Genomic DNA, 18,714 nt, shown 5'->3' with positions numbered 1-18,714 from the left:
GTCTCCGTGTGTGTGTGTGTGTGTGTGTGTGTCTACAGAGTATTTTCAGAAAGAGGTTTCAGAACAACATTGTGTCTCTCTCAATACCCACCAGTCAGCCATGACTCTGTCTGAGCAGCTCACAGCTACACACTAAGACAGAGGGAACAAGAGGACGAGGAGAACCAGACTAACACTAAGACAGAGGGAACAAGAGGACGAGGAGAACCAGACTAACACTAAGACAGAGGGAACAAGAGGAAGAGGAGAACCAGACTAACACTAAGACAGAGGGAACAAGAGGACAAGGAGAACCAGACTAACACTAAGACAGAGGGAACAAGAGGACGAGGAGAACCAGACTAACACTAAGACAGAGGGAACAAGAGGACAAGGAGAACCAGACTAACACTAAGACAGAGGGAACAAGAGGAAGAGGAGAACCAGACTAACACTAAGACAGAGGGAACAAGAGGAAGAGGAGAACCAGACTAACACTAAGACAGAGGGAACAAGAGGAAGAGGAGAACCAGACTAACACTAAGACAGAGGGAACAAGAGGACAAGGAGAACCAGACTAACACTAAGACAGAGGGAACAAGAGGACGAGGAGAACCAGACTAACACTAAGACAGAGGGAACAAGAGGACAAGGAGAACCAGACTAACACTAAGACAGAGGGAACAAGAGGAAGAGGAGAACCAGACTAACACTAAGACAGAGGGAACAAGAGGAAGAGGAGAACCAGACTAACACTAAGACAGAGGGAACAAGAGGAAGAGGAGAACCAGACTAACACTAAGACAGAGGGAACAAGAGGACAAGGAGAACCAGACTAACACTAAGACAGAGGGAACAAGAGGAAGAGGAGAACCAGACTAACACTAAGACAGAGGGAACAAGAGGAAGAGGAGAACCAGACTAACACTAAGACAGAGGGAACAAGAGGAAGAGGAGAACCAGACTAACACTAAGACAGAGGGAACAAGAGGAAGAGGAGAACCAGACTAACACTAAGACAGAGGGAACAAGAGGAAGAGGAGAACCAGACTAACACTAAGACAGAGGGAACAAGAGGAAGAGGAGAACCATACTAACACTAAGACAGAGGGAACAAGAGGAAGAGGAGAACCAGACTAACACTGAGGGGATGTGGAATAGAAAGAGGAGAACCAGACTAACACTGAGACAGAGGGAACAAGAGGACGAGGAGAACCAGACTAAGACAGAGGGAACAAGAGGACGAGGAGAACCAGACTAACACTGAGGGGATGTGGAATAGAAAGAGGAGAACCAGACTAACACTGAGACAGAGGGAACAAGAGGACGAGGAGAACCAGACTAACACTAAGACAGAGGGAACAAGAGGACGAGGAGAACCAGACTAACACTAAGACAGAGGGAACAAGAGGACGAGGAGAACCAGACTAACATTAAGACAGAGGGAACAAGAGGACAAGGAGAACCAGACTAACACTGAGGGGATGTGGAATAGAAAGAGGAGACCTAGACCAACACTAAGGGGATGTGGAATAGAAAGAGGAGAACTAGGCTAATCTCATATCCACCCTTCCTACCCGTCTGTCTGTCTGTCTGTCTGTCTGTCTGTCTGTCTGTCTGTCTGTCTGTATCTGTCTGTCTGTATCTGTCTGTCTGTCTGTCTGTCTGTCTGTCTGTCTGTCTGTCTGTCTGTCTGTCTGTCTGTCTGTATCTGTCTGTCTGTATCTGTCTGTCTGTATCTGTCTGTCTGTCTGTATCTGTCTGTCTGTATCTGTCTGTCTGTATCTGTCTGTCTGTCTGTCTGTCTGTCTGTCTGTCTGTCTGTCTGTCTGTATCTGTCTGTCTGTATCTGTCTGTCTGTATCTGTCTGTCTGTCTGTATCTGTCTGTCTGTATCTGTCTGTCTGTATCTGTCTGTCTGTCTGCCTGTCTGTCTGTCTGTCTGTCTGTCTGTCTGTATCTGTCTGTCTGTATCTGTCTGTCTGTATCTGTCTGTCTGTATCTGTCTGTCTGTATCTGTCTGTCTGTCTGTCTGTATCTGTCTGTCTGTATCTGTCTGTCTGTATCTGTCTGTCTGTCTGTCTGTCTGTCTGTCTGTCTGTATCTGTCTGTCTGTATCTGTCTGTCTGTATCTGTCTGTCTGTCTGTCTGTATCTGTCTGTCTGTATCTGTCTGTCTGTATCTGTCTGTCTGTCTGTCTGTCTGTCTGTCTGTCTGTATCTGTCTGTCTGTATCTGTCTGTCTGTCTGTCTGTCTGTATCTGTCTGTCTGTCTGTCTGTATCTGTCTGTCTGTATCTGTCTGTCTGTCTGCCTGTCTGTCTGTCTGTCTGTCTGTCTGTCTTTCTTTCTTTCTTTCTTTCTTTCTGCAGGATGTAATTTCCTCTGTATTGATTATTGTTCTATGATCTGTGAGTCTAGTAGTCCACGCTGTCTCAACAACTGGAGGGATCCCCTCAGAGGAGAGGAGAGGAGAGGAGAGGGAGGGAGGGAGGGAGGGAGGGGGAGAGGAGAGGAGAGGAGAGGAGAGGGAGGGGAGAGGAGTGGAGAGGAGAGGAGAGGAGAGGAGGGGAGAGGAGAGGAGAGGACAGGACAGGAGAGGAGAGGAGAGGAGAGGAGAGGAGAGGGAGGGAGGGAGGGAGGGAGGGGGAGAGGAGAGGAGAGGAGAGGAGAGGAGAGGGAGGGGAGAGGAGAGGGAGAGGAGAGGAGAGGGAGGGAGGGAGGGAGGGAGGGAGGGAGGGAGGGAGGGAGGGAGGGAGGGAGGGAGGGAGGGAGGGAGAGAGAAAACAGTTTGTCTCTATGAACATTGCAGATATTTGATTAAAGCAACAACTGCCAGTTGTGGTCCTGGAGAGATATGATATCACATCCTGCTTTCCATGTGTGACGGCCAATCACTGATCCAGCCTGACCTGGTCGCCCAGATCCAATATGGAGACTCAGTTACTGGGGGAGGGGCATTAAATCAACCACGTCCAGGAAACTGTGTCCACTAACACAATCCCCTCCATCTCCCTGAAGCCTTCAGTATGACTCTTAGTCTGTGTCCACTAACACAATCCCCTCCATCTCCCTGCAGTATGACTCTTAGTCTGTGTCCACTAACACAATCCCCTCCGTCTCCCTGTAGCCTGCAGTATGACTCTTAGTCTGTGTCCACTAACACAATCCCCTCCATCTCCCTGCAGTATGACTCTTAGTCTGTGTCCACTAACACAATCCCCTCCGTCTCCCTGTAGCCTGCAGTATGACTCTTAGTCTATGTCCACTAACACAATCCCCTCCATCTCCCTGCAGTATGACTCTTAGTCTGTGTCCACTAACACAATCCCCTCCGTCTCCCTGTAGCCTGCAGTATGACTCTTAGTCTGTGTCCACTAACACAATCCCCTCCATCTCCCTGCAGTATGACTCTTAGTCTATGTCCACTAACACAATCCCCTCCGTCTCCCTGTAGCCTGCAGTATGACTCTTAGTCTATGTCCACTAACACAATCCCCTCCATCTCCCTGAAGCCTGCAGTATGACTCTTAGTCTGTGTTCACTAACACAATCCCCTCCATCTCCCTGTAGCCTGCAGTATCACTCTTAGTCTGTGTCTCTTATGACTCTTAGTGTGTGTCCCAAATGGAATCCTATTCACTCTATACTGTCCTACTTTAGACCAGGACCCTAAATAGGGGAAAGGGAGCCTTTTAGGACTCTCTCTCTCTCTCTCTCTCTCTCCACCCTATGGGACTCCCAATCGCGGCCGGATGTGATACAGCCTGGATTTGAACCAGGGACTGCAGTGACTCCTCTTGCACTGAGATGCCGTGAGATGCAGTGGCTTAGACCACTGCGCCATTCAGGAGCCTGTTCTCCTCTGACAGTGAGGAATAGGACAGACAGACAGGCAGACAGACAGACAGACAGACAGACAGACCGACAGACAGACAGACAGACAGACAGGCAGACTCTAGCTAGGCTGTTAGGATTTGGTAGCTTGTGTGTTGACCTTTAGAGAGGGCCTGTTTATTGTGTTCATTAACTATCCTGAAGTGTTATTATCCCCAGTAAAACCATGTGTCTCTATTACTGAGACAGTGTTGGACAGGGATACAGCTGAGACAGTGTTGGACAGGGATACAGCTGAGACAGTGTTGGATGGGGATACAGCTGAGACAGTGTTGGACAGGGATACAGCTGAGACAGTGTTGGACAGGGATACAGCTGAGACAGTGTTGGACAGGGATACAGCTGAGACAGTGTTGGACAGGGAGACAGCTGAGACAGTGTTGGACGGGGATACAGCTGAGACAGTGTTGGACAGGGAGACAGCTGAGACAGTGTTGGACGGGGATACAGCTGAGACAGTGTTGGACAGGGATACAGCTGAGACAGTGTTGGACAGGGATACAGCTGAGACAGTGTTGGACAGGGATACAGCTGAGACAGTGTTGGACAGGGATACAGCTGAGACAGTGTTGGACAGGGATACAGCTGAGAGACAGTGTTGGACAGGGATACAGCTGAGACAGTGTTGGACAGGGATACAGCTGAGACAGTGTTGGACAGGGATACAGCTGAGACAGTGTTGGACAGGGATACAGCTGAGACAGTGTTGGACAGGGATACAGCTGAGACAGTGTTGGACAGGGATACAGCTGAGACAGTGTTGGATGGTGATACAGCTGAGACAGTGTTGGACAGGGATACAGCTGAGACAGTGTTGGACAGGGATACAGCTGAGACAGTGTTGGACAGGGATACAGCTGAGACAGTGTTGGACAGGGAGACAGCTGAGACAGTGTTGGACGGGGATACAGCTGAGACAGTGTTGGACAGGGATACAGCCGAGACAGTGTTGGACAGGGATACAGCTGAGACAGTGTTGGACAGGGATACAGCTGAGACAGTGTTGGACAGGGATACAGCTGAGACAGTGTTGGACAGGGATACAGCTGAGAGACAGTGTTGGACAGGGATACAGCTGAGACAGTGTTGGACAGGGATACAGCTGAGACAGTGTTGGACAGGGATACAGCTGAGACAGTGTTGGACAGGGATACAGCTGAGACAGTGTTGGACAGGGATACAGCTGAGACAGTGTTGGACAGGGATACAGCTGAGACAGTGTTGGATGGGGATACAGCTGAGACAGTGTTGGACAGGGATACAGCTGAGACAGTGTTGGACAGGGATACAGCTGAGACAGTGTTGGACAGGGATACAGCTGAGACAGTGTTGGACAGGGATACAGCTGAGACAGTGTTGGACAGGGATACAGCTGAGACAGTGTTGGACAGGGATACAGCTGAGACAGTGTTGGATGGGGATACAGCTGAGACAGTGTTGGACAGGGAAACAGCTGAGACAGTGTTGGATGGGGATACAGCTGAGACAGTGTTGGACAGGGATACAGCTGAGACAGTGTTGGACAGGGATACAGCTGAGACAGTGTTGGACAGTGATACAGCTGAGACAGTGTTGGACAGGGATACAGCTGAGACAGTGTTGGACAGGGATACAGCTGAGACAGTGTTGGACAGGGATACAGCCGAGACAGTGTTGGACAGGGATACAGCCGAGACAGTGTTGGACAGGGATACAGCCGAGACAGTGTTGGACAGGGATACAGCTGAGACAGTGTTGGACAGGGATACAGCTGAGACAGTGTTGGATGGGGATACAGCTGAGACAGTGTTGGACAGGGATACAGCTGAGACAGTGTTGGACAGGGATACAGCTGAGACAGTGTTGGACAGTGATACAGCTGAGACAGTGTTGGACAGGGATACAGCTGAGACAGTGTTGGACAGGGATACAGCTGAGACAGTGTTGGATGGGGATACAGCTGAGACAGTGTTGGACAGGGATACAGCTGAGACAGTGTTGGACAGGGATACAGCTGAGACAGTGTTGGACAGTGATACAGCTGAGACAGTGTTGGACAGGGATACAGCTGAGACAGTGTTGGACAGGGATACAGCTGAGACAGTGTTGGACAGGGATACAGCCGAGACAGTGTTGGACAGGGATACAGCCGAGACAGTGTTGGACAGGGATACAGCCGAGACAGTGTTGGACAGGGATACAGCTGAGACAGTGTTGGACAGGGAGACAGCTGAGAGACAGTGTTGGACAGGGAGACAGCTGAGACAGTGTTGGACAGGGAGACAGCTGAGACAGTGTTGGACAGGGATACAGCTGAGACAGTGTTGGACAGGGATACAGCTGAGAGACAGTGTTGGACAGGGAGACAGAATATCATATGTCTCAGTTGGTTCCGTCGTCCAATGATATGATGCATTGCCTGTATTGTCAAGAAATACATGTTATCAGGAATATATAGAGTTGTGTGGATCCACGGCCCTGATACTTGATCTACAGGCTGCTGTTGAGTCTCTCAGCTCAGTTAACTGTTGTAACGGATACACGGAGTGTGTCAATAATGACTTCCTCTGCTGTGGCTGACTGCCTCCTCATCCTCCCCTCCTCAGTAACACAGCTCTCTGCTGGGCTGATGCTCAGCTTCCTCTCCTCAGTAACACAGCTCTCTGCTGTGGCTGACTGCCTCCTCATCTCCCCTCCTCAGTAACACAGCTCTCTGCTGTGGCTGACTGCCTCCTCATCCTCCCCTCCTCAGTAACACAGCTCTCTGCTGTGGCTGACTGCCTCCTCATCTCCCCTCCTCAGTAACACAGCTCTCTGCTGTGGCTGACTGCCTCCTCATCCTCCCCTCCTCAGTAACACAGCTCTCTGCTGTGGCTGACTGCCTCCTCATCTCCCCTCCTCAGTAACACAGCTCTCTGCTGGACTGATGCTCAGCTTCCTCTCCTCAGTAACACAGCTCTCTGCTGTGGCTGACTGCCTCCTCATCCTCCCCTCCTCAGTAACACAGCTCTCTGCTGTGGCTGACTGCCTCCTCATCCTCCCCTCCTCAGTAACACAGCTCTCTGCTGTGGCTGACTGCCTCCTCATCCTCCCCTCCTCAGTAACACAGCTCTCTGCTGTGGCTGACTGCCTCCTCATCCTCCCCTCCTCAGTAACACAGCTCTCTGCTGTGGCTGACTGCCTCCTCATCTCCCCTCCTCAGTAACACAGCTCTCTGCTGTGGCTGACTGCCTCCTCATCCTCCCCTCCTCAGTAACACAGCTCTCTGCTGTGGCTGACTGCCTCCTCATCTCCCCTCCTCAGTAACACAGCTCTCTGCTGTGGCTGACTGCCTCCTCATCCTCCCCTCCTCAGTAACACAGCTCTCTGCTGTGGCTGACTGCCTCCTCATCCTCCCCTCCTCAGTAACACAACTCTCTGCTGTGGCTGACTTCCTCCTCATCCTCCCCTCCTCAGTAACACAGCTCTCTGCTGGACTGCCTCCTCAGCTTCCTCTCCTCAGTAACACAACTCTCTGCTGTGGCTGACTGCCTCCTCATCTCCCCTCCTCAGTAACACAGCTCTCTGCTGTGGCTGACTGCCTCCTCATCTCCCCTCCTCAGTAACACAGCTCTCTGCTGTGGCTGACTGCCTCCTCATCCTCCCCTCCTCAGTAACACAGCTCTCTGCTGGACTGCCTCCTCAGCTTCCTCTCCTCAGTAACACAACTCTCTGCTGTGGCTGACTGCCTCCTCATCTCCCCTCCTCAGTAACACAGCTCTCTGCTGTGGCTGACTGCCTCCTCATCTCCCCTCCTCAGTAACACAACTCTCTGCTGTGGCTGACTGCCTCCTCATCCTCCTCTCCTCAGTAACACAGCTCTCTGCTGGACTGATGCTCAGCTTCCTCTCCTCAGTAACACAGCTCTCTGCTGGACTGATGCTCATCCTCCCCTCCTCAGTAACACAACTCTCTGCTGTGGCTGACTGCCTCCTCATCTCCCCTCCTCAGTAATACAGCTCTCTGCTGGACTGATGCTCAGCTTCCTCTCCTCAGTAACACAGCTCTCTGCTGTGGCTGACTGCCTCCTCATCCTCCTCTCCTCAGTAACACAGCTCTCTGCTGGACTGATGCTCATCCTCCTCTCCTCAGTAACACAGCTCTCTGCTGGACTGATGCTCATCCTCCTCTCATCAGTAACACAGCTCTCTGCTGGACTGATGCTCAGCTTCCTCTCCTCAGTAACACAGCTCTCTCATGGACAGATCAGATAGATATCCTGATTCCTATTGGCTGATGCTGGATGAATGAAGTCAAGTGACATCCTTGTGTCTGTTAGTTAATATAGCATAATACTTTATGCTCATATCCCATTGGCTGGCTGTGTGTCAGCTCTTTTTCCATTGGCTGGCTGTGTGTCAGCTCTTTTTCCATTGGCTGGCTGTGTGTCAGCTCATTTTCCATTGGCTGTCTGTGTGTCAGCTCACCATCTTCGAGTATCTAGGTCTGTGTGATGTATGTCTGGGTAGATGTCATGTCACTGCCATCTGATTAACTCCGATAATAACTCTGTAGTCCTCCTGAGAGACAGAGGCTTTTAATACCTGCACCAGTTCATCACGGCCTCGATGACGAAGGCTGAGTCCCAGACGGTACCTTATCCTGATGTAGTGTCCTGTTCTGGACCAGGGTTCTGGGGGATGGGCTGACCAGGGTTCTGAGGGATGGGCTGACCAGGGTTCTGAGGGATGGGCTGCCGTTCCTGATGTAGTGTACTGTTCTGGACTAGAGTTCTGGGGGATGGGCTTCCAATTGGGACGCACATCCTAGGACTACACTGTCACTCTGTCAGCTCTCCTGTCTCTTTCACATTCACACATGCGCGCACACATACACACACCTGCATACACCTACACACACACACACACACACACACACACACACACACACACACACACACACACACACACACACACACACACACACACACAGCCCAACAAAACCATGCTGTTAGTGGGTCTTGCTTGGTGACCCCTGTAATGAGATCTGTTCTTGCAGAGAGAAAGTGTCCCAGTCAGCAGTCAGTGTTCGGTCTGTCGTCTGCTGTTTAGAGGTTACAGAGGTCTGTTCTGTTGTCATCCTGGTTTGATGGAGCAGCATTTTCACACCTTCACACCTTTACCTCTTGAGCTGAAACAGGACTGGAGAGACACACCTCTTGAGCTGAAACAGGACTGGAGAGACACACCTCTTGAGCTGAAACAGGACTGGAGAGACACACCTCTTGAGCTGAAACAGGAGAGACACACCTCTTTGACTCCAGATAGGACAGCCGCTGTCACGGACTGTGAAATGTATAGTGATTCTATATGTACTGTGAAAACGTGAAGACACGTTGGCTCACTATTTAAATAGAAGATGGAGAACCGGGCTAGCTATACGATGAAAAGTTTTGCCGCAGGTACAGCCGACTAACGTTAGCTAACGATACCTACAGTAGCCAATAATCAATACAAAATAAATACCTGGGATTCAAATATTTATATAAATCATCTACAAATAATATTGCGTGATGTAACTATCAATCCCCCCCCCCCCCCTCCCCCTGATCACTACTACATATCTCCCCATCAGAAACAGCCAATGTCCATGGTAACAGTCCCCCTAGGATCAGTACCCTCCCTCCCCTGCTCGGCTTAGCCAACAGACCGTCACCGTAGCAACCACGGAACCTCGGAATTTCGCAAGCGTTCTCTCTCAGAATCTTTGCCTTTCCACGGTGTTCTTTCCAGGTAGATTCGTTCTGCTCCTCTCTGACTTCCCTCCTCTCCCCCTCTTATGACTCCCTCCTTTTCTCACACCCACACCAGCACATTCTCCCCTTCTCCCTCCCTCACGCCTGCCCTGCTCTCCATGTTCCTCTCTCATATATTCAAGCTAGATATCCCCCTAGGGTTTTAAGAGATTATATTACTTGGCATATCACACAGCAACAGTTTCTCCATATAGATTGTGTGTGTGTGTGTGTGTGTGTGTGTGTGTGTGTGTGTGTGTGTGTGTGTGTGTGTGTGTGTGTGTGTGTGTGTGTGTGTGTGTGTGTGTGTGTGTGTGTGTGTGTGTGTGTGTGTGTGTGTGTGTGTGTGTGTGTGTGTGTGTGTTTGTGTGTGTGTGTGTTTTTTTCATACATGATAAATCATTTTAAAACCAACTGGGTAGAAAAGCTAACATCTGAAACCTGCTAGAAGTAGACCTTGGTTCACAGAGTCTGTTTCAGTCAGTAAATGTATTCAGCTACACATCTAACACTGATCTGGGATCAGACTAAATATAGTGGTAATGAAATATAAAGAGGATTCATACTGACTGAGACACAGATCTGGGATCAGATCTGGGAGGAAATGATGCTCTATTAAATTACTCATCTTTTTGGGCCGCAGAATTGACTTCCTCTACATGACTGGTACTATTATATATCAGGAGAATTAGTAGTGATGGGAATGACTTCCTCCTCATGACTGGTACTATTATATATCAGGAGAATTAGTAGTGATGGTTCCTCTACATGCCTGGTACTATTATATATCAGGAGAATTAGTAGTGATGGTTCCTCTACATGCCTGGTACTATTATATATCAGGAGAATTAGTAGTGATGGTTCCTCTACATGCCTGGTACTATTATATATCAGGAGAATTAGTAGTGATGGGAATGACTTCCTCCTCATGACTGGTACTATTATATATCAGGATAATTAGTAGTGATGGTTCCTCTACATGCCTGGTACTATTATATATCAGGAGAATTAGTAGTGATGGTTCCTCCTCATGACTGGTACTATTATATATCAGGAGAATTAGTAGTGATGGTTCCTCTACATGACTGGTACTATTATATATCAGGAGAATTAGTAGTGATGGGAAGGACTTCCTCCTCATGACTGGTACTATTATATATCAGGAGAATTAGTAGTGATGGTTCCTCTACATGACTGGTACTATTATATATCAGGAGAATTAGTAGTGATGGGAATGACTTCCTCCTCATGACTGGTACTATTATATATCAGGAGAATTAGTAGTGATGGTTCCTCTACATGCCTGGTACTATTATATATCAGGAGAATTAGTAGTGATGGTTCCTCCACATGACTGGTACTATTATATATCAGGAGAATTAGTAGTGATGGGAATGACTTCCTCCTCATGACTGGTACTATTATATATCAGGAGAATTAGTAGTGATGGGAATGACTTCCTCCTCATGACTGGTACTATTATATATCAGGAGAATTAGTAGTGATGGGAATGACTTCCTCCTCATAACTGGTACTATTATATATCAGGAGAATTAGTAGTGATGGTTCCTCTACATGACTGGTACTATTATATATCAGGAGAATTAGTAGTGATGGGAATGACTTCCTCCTCATGACTGGTACTATTATATATCAGGAGAATTAGTAGTGATGGTTCCTCCTCATGACTGGTACTATTATATATCAGGAGAATTAGTAGTGATGGTTCCTCTACATCAGGGGTGTCAAAGTCAAATGGACGGAGGGCCAAATAAAAAAATCAGCTACAAGACGAGGGCCGGACTGTTCGAATGTTCATTGAAAATTTTTTAAATGACGCATATAGTCTAGTGAACCTAATTGAACCTACTGAAAACCTAACAAATATATTACAATATGATCAGATAAATAAAGCAATATTTTCTTATGGCTCTGTCAGTAATCTTTAATTTTCAACAGACACAAAAGACAAATTTCCTTTATATAAATATCCCCATAACATGAACATTAAATGAAAGAAACCGGTATTCAAGGCACCATCAGTAGACTATATTTTCTATTTTAGCAAAAGTGGGCTAAATTTACTTCAAAGAAAAAACAATAATAGCAATTTTCTATCATCCACTCAACTGAAATATTTTTAAAATATAATTGGATTGAAATACAAAAAAATAAAGTGCAAAAATCTATTAATCAAAAACAACACTTTGTTTAAGGAGAAGTAACATGCAGTGAAAACAAATATTACATTTTAACTTTTAAACTTGAACTGAGTAAAAACTCTAAATATGTGATTGCACAGTAATGTTCACTTGTTTGAGGTTGAGGGTGATACTTGGTGGTGTCCCATCTTTTCCACAAGTTCATCAATGTTCGGGGTAAGGCTCTGAGCTGAAGAAATCCTCAGAATTGAGTGGAGGTGTTCAGCAGTAAGTCGACTTCTGTGTGATGTTTTGTTCAGGTTCATCAAAGAAAACAGTTGTTCACACAGGTATGTGCTGCCAAACATAGACAACGTTTGAGCAGCCTGGATGCGCAGCTGGGGCATTGTGCCGGGGAGGAAACGGGCGAACTCCGCAGCACCCACTGCCGCATATTTTGCCCTCAGTGCATCATTGCATTGGAGGTCAATCAACTCCATTTGGAGGTTTGGTGGTGAGCTTTCCACGTCAACAGCAAATGGGTTACCGAGCAGTTCCAACCTGCTTTTTTGTGCTTCAAAGTCAGCAAATCGGCGTCGAAAGTCAGCGGCAAGCATACCTATTTTATCAGCCAACTGTGTGCTCGGGAACGCACTGGTAGAGAGCTTCTCTTTCATGGTCTGGCAGCTGGGAAAGTGGCTCAAATTTTCTTTCCGCATCTGCGTCTCCCACAGAGTCAGTTTGGTTTTAAATGCCTTCACTGTACTGTACATATCAGAGATGACACGATCCCGACCCTGCAGCTGCAAGTTTATTGCATTCAGATGACTCGTAATGTCACACAGAAAAGCCATTTCACACAGAAACATTTCGTCTCGGAGTTGTGTTGTGTCTTTCCCTTTGCTGTCCAAGAACAGACAAATCTCCTCACGAAGCTCGAAACATCTTTGAAGCACCTTTCCCTGGCTTAGCCATCGCACCTCTGTGTGATAAGGCAAATCACCATGCTCCGTTTCTAACTCCGTCAGAAATGCCTTGAACTGGCGGTGATTCAAACCTTTGGCTCTGATAAAGTTAACTGTGCGCGTGATGATGCTCATTACATGCTCCATTTTCAAGGCTTTACCGCACAACGCTTCCTGGTGTATGATACAATGATAAGCTGTCAGCTCACCTGTCGCGTTTTCCTCTTGCATCTTTTCCCGTATCTTCGCCACCAGTCCGCTCCTGTGTCCACACATCGCAGGTGCTCCGTCGGTTGTCAAACCCACGAGTTTTTCCCAAGGCAGCTCCATCTCATTTACACATCTTGACACCTCTTCATACAAATCATGCCCCGTAGTTGTGCCATGCATAGGACGTAAAGCCAAAAACTCCTCTGTCACGCTTAGGTTGGAGTCCACTCCACGGATGAAAATTGACAACTGGGCAATGTCAGAAATGTCGGTGCTCTCATCCACAGCCAAGGAATATGCAATAAAATCTTTTCCCTTTTTCACAAGCTGCTCTTTTAGATTGATGGACAACTGGTCTACTCTCTCGGCAATGGTGTTTCTGCTCAGACTCACATTTAAAAAGAGTTGCCTTTTTTCTGGGCAAACTTCGTCACAAACTTTAATCATGCAGTTTTTGATGAAATCCCCCTCCGTAAATGGCCGGGCTGATTTAGCGATCTCTTCTGCCAAAATAAAACTGGCCTTGACAGCAGCCTGGCCTTGTGATTTGGCTTTTTTGAACAGAGCCTGTCGAGATTTGAGGCCTCGTTTTAATTCCTCTGCCTTTTGTAGCCTTTGTTCCATGTCCATATTCTTGTTTTTGTCCGCGTGTTTCGTTTCATAATGTCGTCTCAGATTATACTCTTTCAGTACCGCCACACTTTCTCCACACAGAAGACACACAGGTTTTCCAGCTACCTTCGTGAACATATACTCCGACTCCCACCTTGTTTGAAACCCCCGGTTCTCAGTATCCACCTTCCGTTTTGCCATTTTTGATGGGTATCTGAAAGTTAATTTTACTGTGATGCTGACGACTGCTGTGCCAATAAATATTGAAATGAAGCAGCCTACTGCTCGGTGCGTCACCTTTGCATTGTGGGAAATGTAGTATTGGTGCGTGTAAAAGATCTGCGGGCTGCCGGCTTGCTGCGGGCCGGTTCTAATAATAAATCAAGATCATCCCAGGGGCCGTAAAAAACCTTCTTGCGGGCCGGATGTGGCCCGCGGGCCTTGACTCTGACATATGTGCTCTACATGACTGGTACTATTATATATCAGGAGAATTAGTAGTGATGGTTCCTCTACATGACTGGTAATATTATATATCAGGAGAATTAGTAGTGATGGGAATGACTTCCTCCTCATGACTGGTACTATTCTACTTGTTGTTGTTTTTGGCACCACTTGGGTCCATCATTATTAAACTGTTCTACTTTATCTTTCACCTCTGGGCTTCTTCTTAATCTCCTTTTAATTCATGTCTCTTTCATGGAGCTGTATGGAATGAACCAAACAGTACGGCTTAGAAGGGTTCAACTCCCACTGAGACGTTATGACATAGTCATGACATCACACGCCAGGCACCCAATTCCCCTTTAGGGGCTCCTCTTCCCTCACTAAAATGACCCGGAAGGGGTTCATTGGGTCTCTTCATATTATGTGACCTTTTAAATGGTTCTGTTTAGGGCTGCGAAGAAGCCTTGTTGTTAGCAGTGTGCTGCTCCCTGTTTACTGTGGCATCCATTAGGACGACAGGAGGAACCTCTCCTCCTCCTCCTTTTTCTATAAAAGCCACATAATTAAATGTCTGACATCCTCTCCTCCTCCTCTCCTCCTCTCATCCCCCTCTCCTCCTTCTCTCCTCCTCCTCTCATCCCCCTCTCATCCCCTTCTCCTCCTCCTCTCCTCCTCTCATCCCCCTCTCCTCCTCCTCTCCTCCCCTCCTCCTCTCATCCTCCTCCTCCTCTCATCCCCCTCTCATCCTCCTCCTCCTCCGCCCCTCCTCCTCTCATCCTCTCATCCCCCTCTCCTCCTCTTATCCCCCTCCCCTCCTCTCATCCCCCTCTCCTCCTCTCATCCCCCATCCCCCTCTCCTCCTCTCCACCTCCTCTCATCACCCCTCACCCCCCCTCCTCTCATCCCCCTCTCATCCTCCTCTCCCTCTTCTTGTTTTCCTATCAAAGCCACATAATTAAATGTCTGACATCCTCTCCTCTTTTCTCTCCCTCTCTGTCTCTCTATTCCTGTAATAAAGGTGGTGACCATCCCTTTAAGAGCGGCTCCTGTAGTAAAGGTGTTGACCATCCCTTTAAGAGCTGTGTGTGCAGTGTGGATATAGTGTGAACCTGCCCGGAGAGCTGGATTGTGGAGCAGCGAGTGTGTCTCCTCCTCTCACACTCCTCTCACACACACCTTGCCGCAAGCCTGGACAGAGGGACACAGAGACAGCAGCTACCCACTGAGCCTCTCTCCTCCCTGGGCTGTGAGGCCGGACCTCAACCCCCTCCCCCTAGCTGAGGACCAGGAGACCCACCTCTAGAGACCCACAGCAGACCTCAGAGAAATGTGACCACTGACTGAACCAAGCCAGGACCAAACAGGCTGTTATGGATCTGAGAAGAAGAAGGAACAGAAGAAACTGCACGCTGTGAATCCCTGCTGGTCCAGGTACTGTCCTTAACATCTGGTCCAGGACCTGTCCATAACATCTGGTCCAGGTACTGTCCATAACATCTGGTCCAGGACCTGTCCATAACATCTGGTCCAGGTACTGTCCATAACATCTGGTCCAGGACCTGTCCATAACCTCCCCTCTAAACCCTGCTGGTCCAGGACCTGTCCATAACATCTGGTCCAGGACCTGTCCATAACCTCCCCTCTAAACCCTGCTGGTCCAGGACCTGTCCATAACATCTGGTCCAGGACCTGTCCATAACATTCCCTCTAAATATTTTTTAAAGCAAACCTCTAGCCTTTTTTGAAGCAAACCTCTAGCCTTGGTGCCAGTCTGTTTTTTGCCTATACCTTATAGAATTATCACGCCATGTTTGGCTTGACAATGACAATGGAATAAGCAAACACATAGACTGATCTGGGACCAGGCTAGCAAACTTCCATTGGTGTAAAGCAAACACACAGCCTGATCTGGGACCAGGCTAGCAAACATCTATTGTCCTACCTGATCATTCCTCATATTGTCTCTCTGCATAGTGGGAATGCTGCCATGGTTACCGAGGCTAGTGGTGAGATAGTTATCTCTCTGCATAGTGGGAATGCTGCCTTGGTTACCGAGGCTAGTGGTCAGATAGTTATCTCTCTGCATTGTGGGAATGCTGCCTTGGTTACCGAGGCTAGTGGTCAGATAGTTATCTCTCTGCATAGTGGGAATGCTGCCTTGGTTACCGAGGCTAGTGGTCAGATAGTTATCTCTCTGCATAGTGGGAACACTACTGTATCACCATGGTTACCAAGGCTAGTGGTCAGATAGTTATCTCTCTGCATTGTGGGAACACTGCTGTATCACCACAGTTACCAATGCTAGTGGTCAGATAGTTATCTCTCTGCATAGTGGGAATGCTGCCTTGGTTACCGAGGCTAGTGGTCAGATAGTTATCTCTCTGCATTGTGGGAACACTACTGTATCACCATGGTTACCGAGGCTAGTGGTCAGATAGTTATCTCTCTGCATAGTGAGAACACTACTGTATCACCATGGTTACCGAGGCTAGTGGTCAGATAGTTATCTCTCTGCATAGTGGGAATGCTGCCTTGGTTACCGAGGCTAGTGGTCAGATAGTTATCACTCTGCATAGTGGGAACACTACTGTATCACCATGGTTACCAAGACTAGTGGTCAGATAGTTATCTCTCTGCATAGTGGGAACACTACTGTATCCCTATGGTAACGAAGGCTAGTGGTCAGATAGTTATCTCTCTGCATAGTGGGAACACTACTGTATCACCATGGTTACCAACTATACTATTCCAGATAGTTACATACTATTCCATATAGTTGCATAGTATTCCAGGTAGTTACATACTATTCCAGATAGTTACATACTATTCCAGATAGTTACATACTATTCCATATAGTTGCATACTATTCCAGGTAGTTACATACTATTCCAGATAGTTACATACTATTCCAGGTAGTTATATACTATTCCAGATAGTTAGTCATAATAATACCAACTATACTATTCCAGATAGTTACATACTATTCCAGATAGTTACATACTATTCCAGATAGTTACATACTATTCCAGATAGTTACATACTATTTCAGATAGTTACATACTATTCCATATAGTTGCATACTATTCCAGGTAGTTACATACTATTCCAGATAGTTACATACTATTCCAGGTAGTTACATACTATTCCATATAGTTGCATACTATTCCAGGTAGTTACATACTATTCCATATAGTTGCATACTATTCCAGATAGTTACATACTATTCCAGGTAGTTACATACTATTCCAGGTAGTTACATACTATTCCAGGTAGTTACATACTATTCCAGATAGTTACATACTATTCCAGATAGTTACATACTATTCCAGGTAGTTACATACTATTCCATATAGTTGCATACTATTCCATATAGTTGCATACTATTCCAGGTAGTTACATACTATTCCATATAGTTGCATACTATTCCAGATAGTTAGTCATAATAATACCAACTATACTATTCCAGATAGTTACATACTATTCCAGATAGTTACATACTATTCCAGATAGTTACATACTATTCTAGATAGTTACATACTATTCCAGATAGTTACATACTATTCCAGATAGTTACATACTATTCCAGATAGTTACATACTATTCCAGATAGTTAGTCATAATAATACCAACTATACTATTCCAGATAGTTACATACTATTCCAGATAGTTACATACTATTCTAGGTAGTTACATACTATTCCAGATGATTACATACTATTCTAGATAGTTACATACTATTCCAGATAGTTACATACTATTCCAGATAGTTACATACTATTCCAGATAGTTACATACTATTCCAGGTAGTTACATACTATTCCAGATAGTTACATACTATTCCAGATAGTTACATACTATTCCAGATAGTTACATACTATTCCAGATAGTTACATACTATTCCAGATAGTTACATACTATTCCAGATAGTTACATACTATTCCAGGTAGTTACATACTATTCCAGATAGTTACATACTGTTCCAGATAGTTACATACTATTCCAGATAGTTACATACTATTCCAGGTAGTTACATACTATTCCAGATAGTTACATACTATTCCAGATAGTTACATACTATTCCAGATAGTTACATACTATTCCAGATAGTTACATACTATTCCAGATAGTTAGTCATAATAATACCAAGTATACTATTCCAGATAGTTACATAGTATTCCAGATAGTTACATACTATTCCAGATAGTTACATACTATTCCAGATAGTTACATACTATTCCAGGTAGTTACATACTATTCCAGATAGTTACATACTATTCCAGGTAGTTACATACTATTCCAGATAGTTACATACTATTCCAGATAGTTACATACTATTCCAGATAGTTACATACTATTCCAGGTAGTTATATACTATTCCAGATAGTTATATACTATTCCAGATAGTTACATACTATTCCAGGTAGTTACATACTATTCCAGATAGTTACATACTATTCCAGGTAGTTACATACTATTCCAGATAGTTACATACTATTCCAGGTAGTTACATACTATTCCAGATAGTTACATACTATTCCAGATAGTTACATACTATTCCAGATAGTTACATACTATTCCAGATAGTTACATACTATTCCAGGTAGTTATATACTATTCCAGATAGTTACATACTATTCCAGATAGTTATATACTATTCCAGATAGTTATATACTATTCCAGATAGTTACATACTATTCCAGATAGTTACATACTA

The 18,714-nt window shown here is 46.2% G+C and overlaps 1 protein-coding gene across 4 annotated transcripts in view; it reads left to right on the top strand.

Moving 5' to 3' along the window:
• LOC118943892 (receptor-type tyrosine-protein phosphatase epsilon-like) overlaps window positions 1-18,714 on the top strand; it is a 148,833-nt gene that overhangs the window by 62,726 nt on the left and 67,393 nt on the right. For all 4 annotated transcript variants that reach the window (XM_036960680.1, XM_036960679.1, XM_036960678.1 and 1 more), the window contains exon 2: window positions 15,019-15,431. The gene's annotated coding sequence lies outside the window, so the exon portion shown is untranslated. The remainder of the gene's footprint in view (window positions 1-15,018; window positions 15,432-18,714) is intronic.

The sequence above is a fragment of the Oncorhynchus mykiss genome, chromosome 23, assembly GCF_013265735.2.
Source record: "Oncorhynchus mykiss isolate Arlee chromosome 23, USDA_OmykA_1.1, whole genome shotgun sequence".
Taxonomy (NCBI): Eukaryota; Metazoa; Chordata; class Actinopteri; order Salmoniformes; family Salmonidae; genus Oncorhynchus; species Oncorhynchus mykiss.
This window is presented reverse-complemented; position numbering and strand designations above follow the sequence as displayed.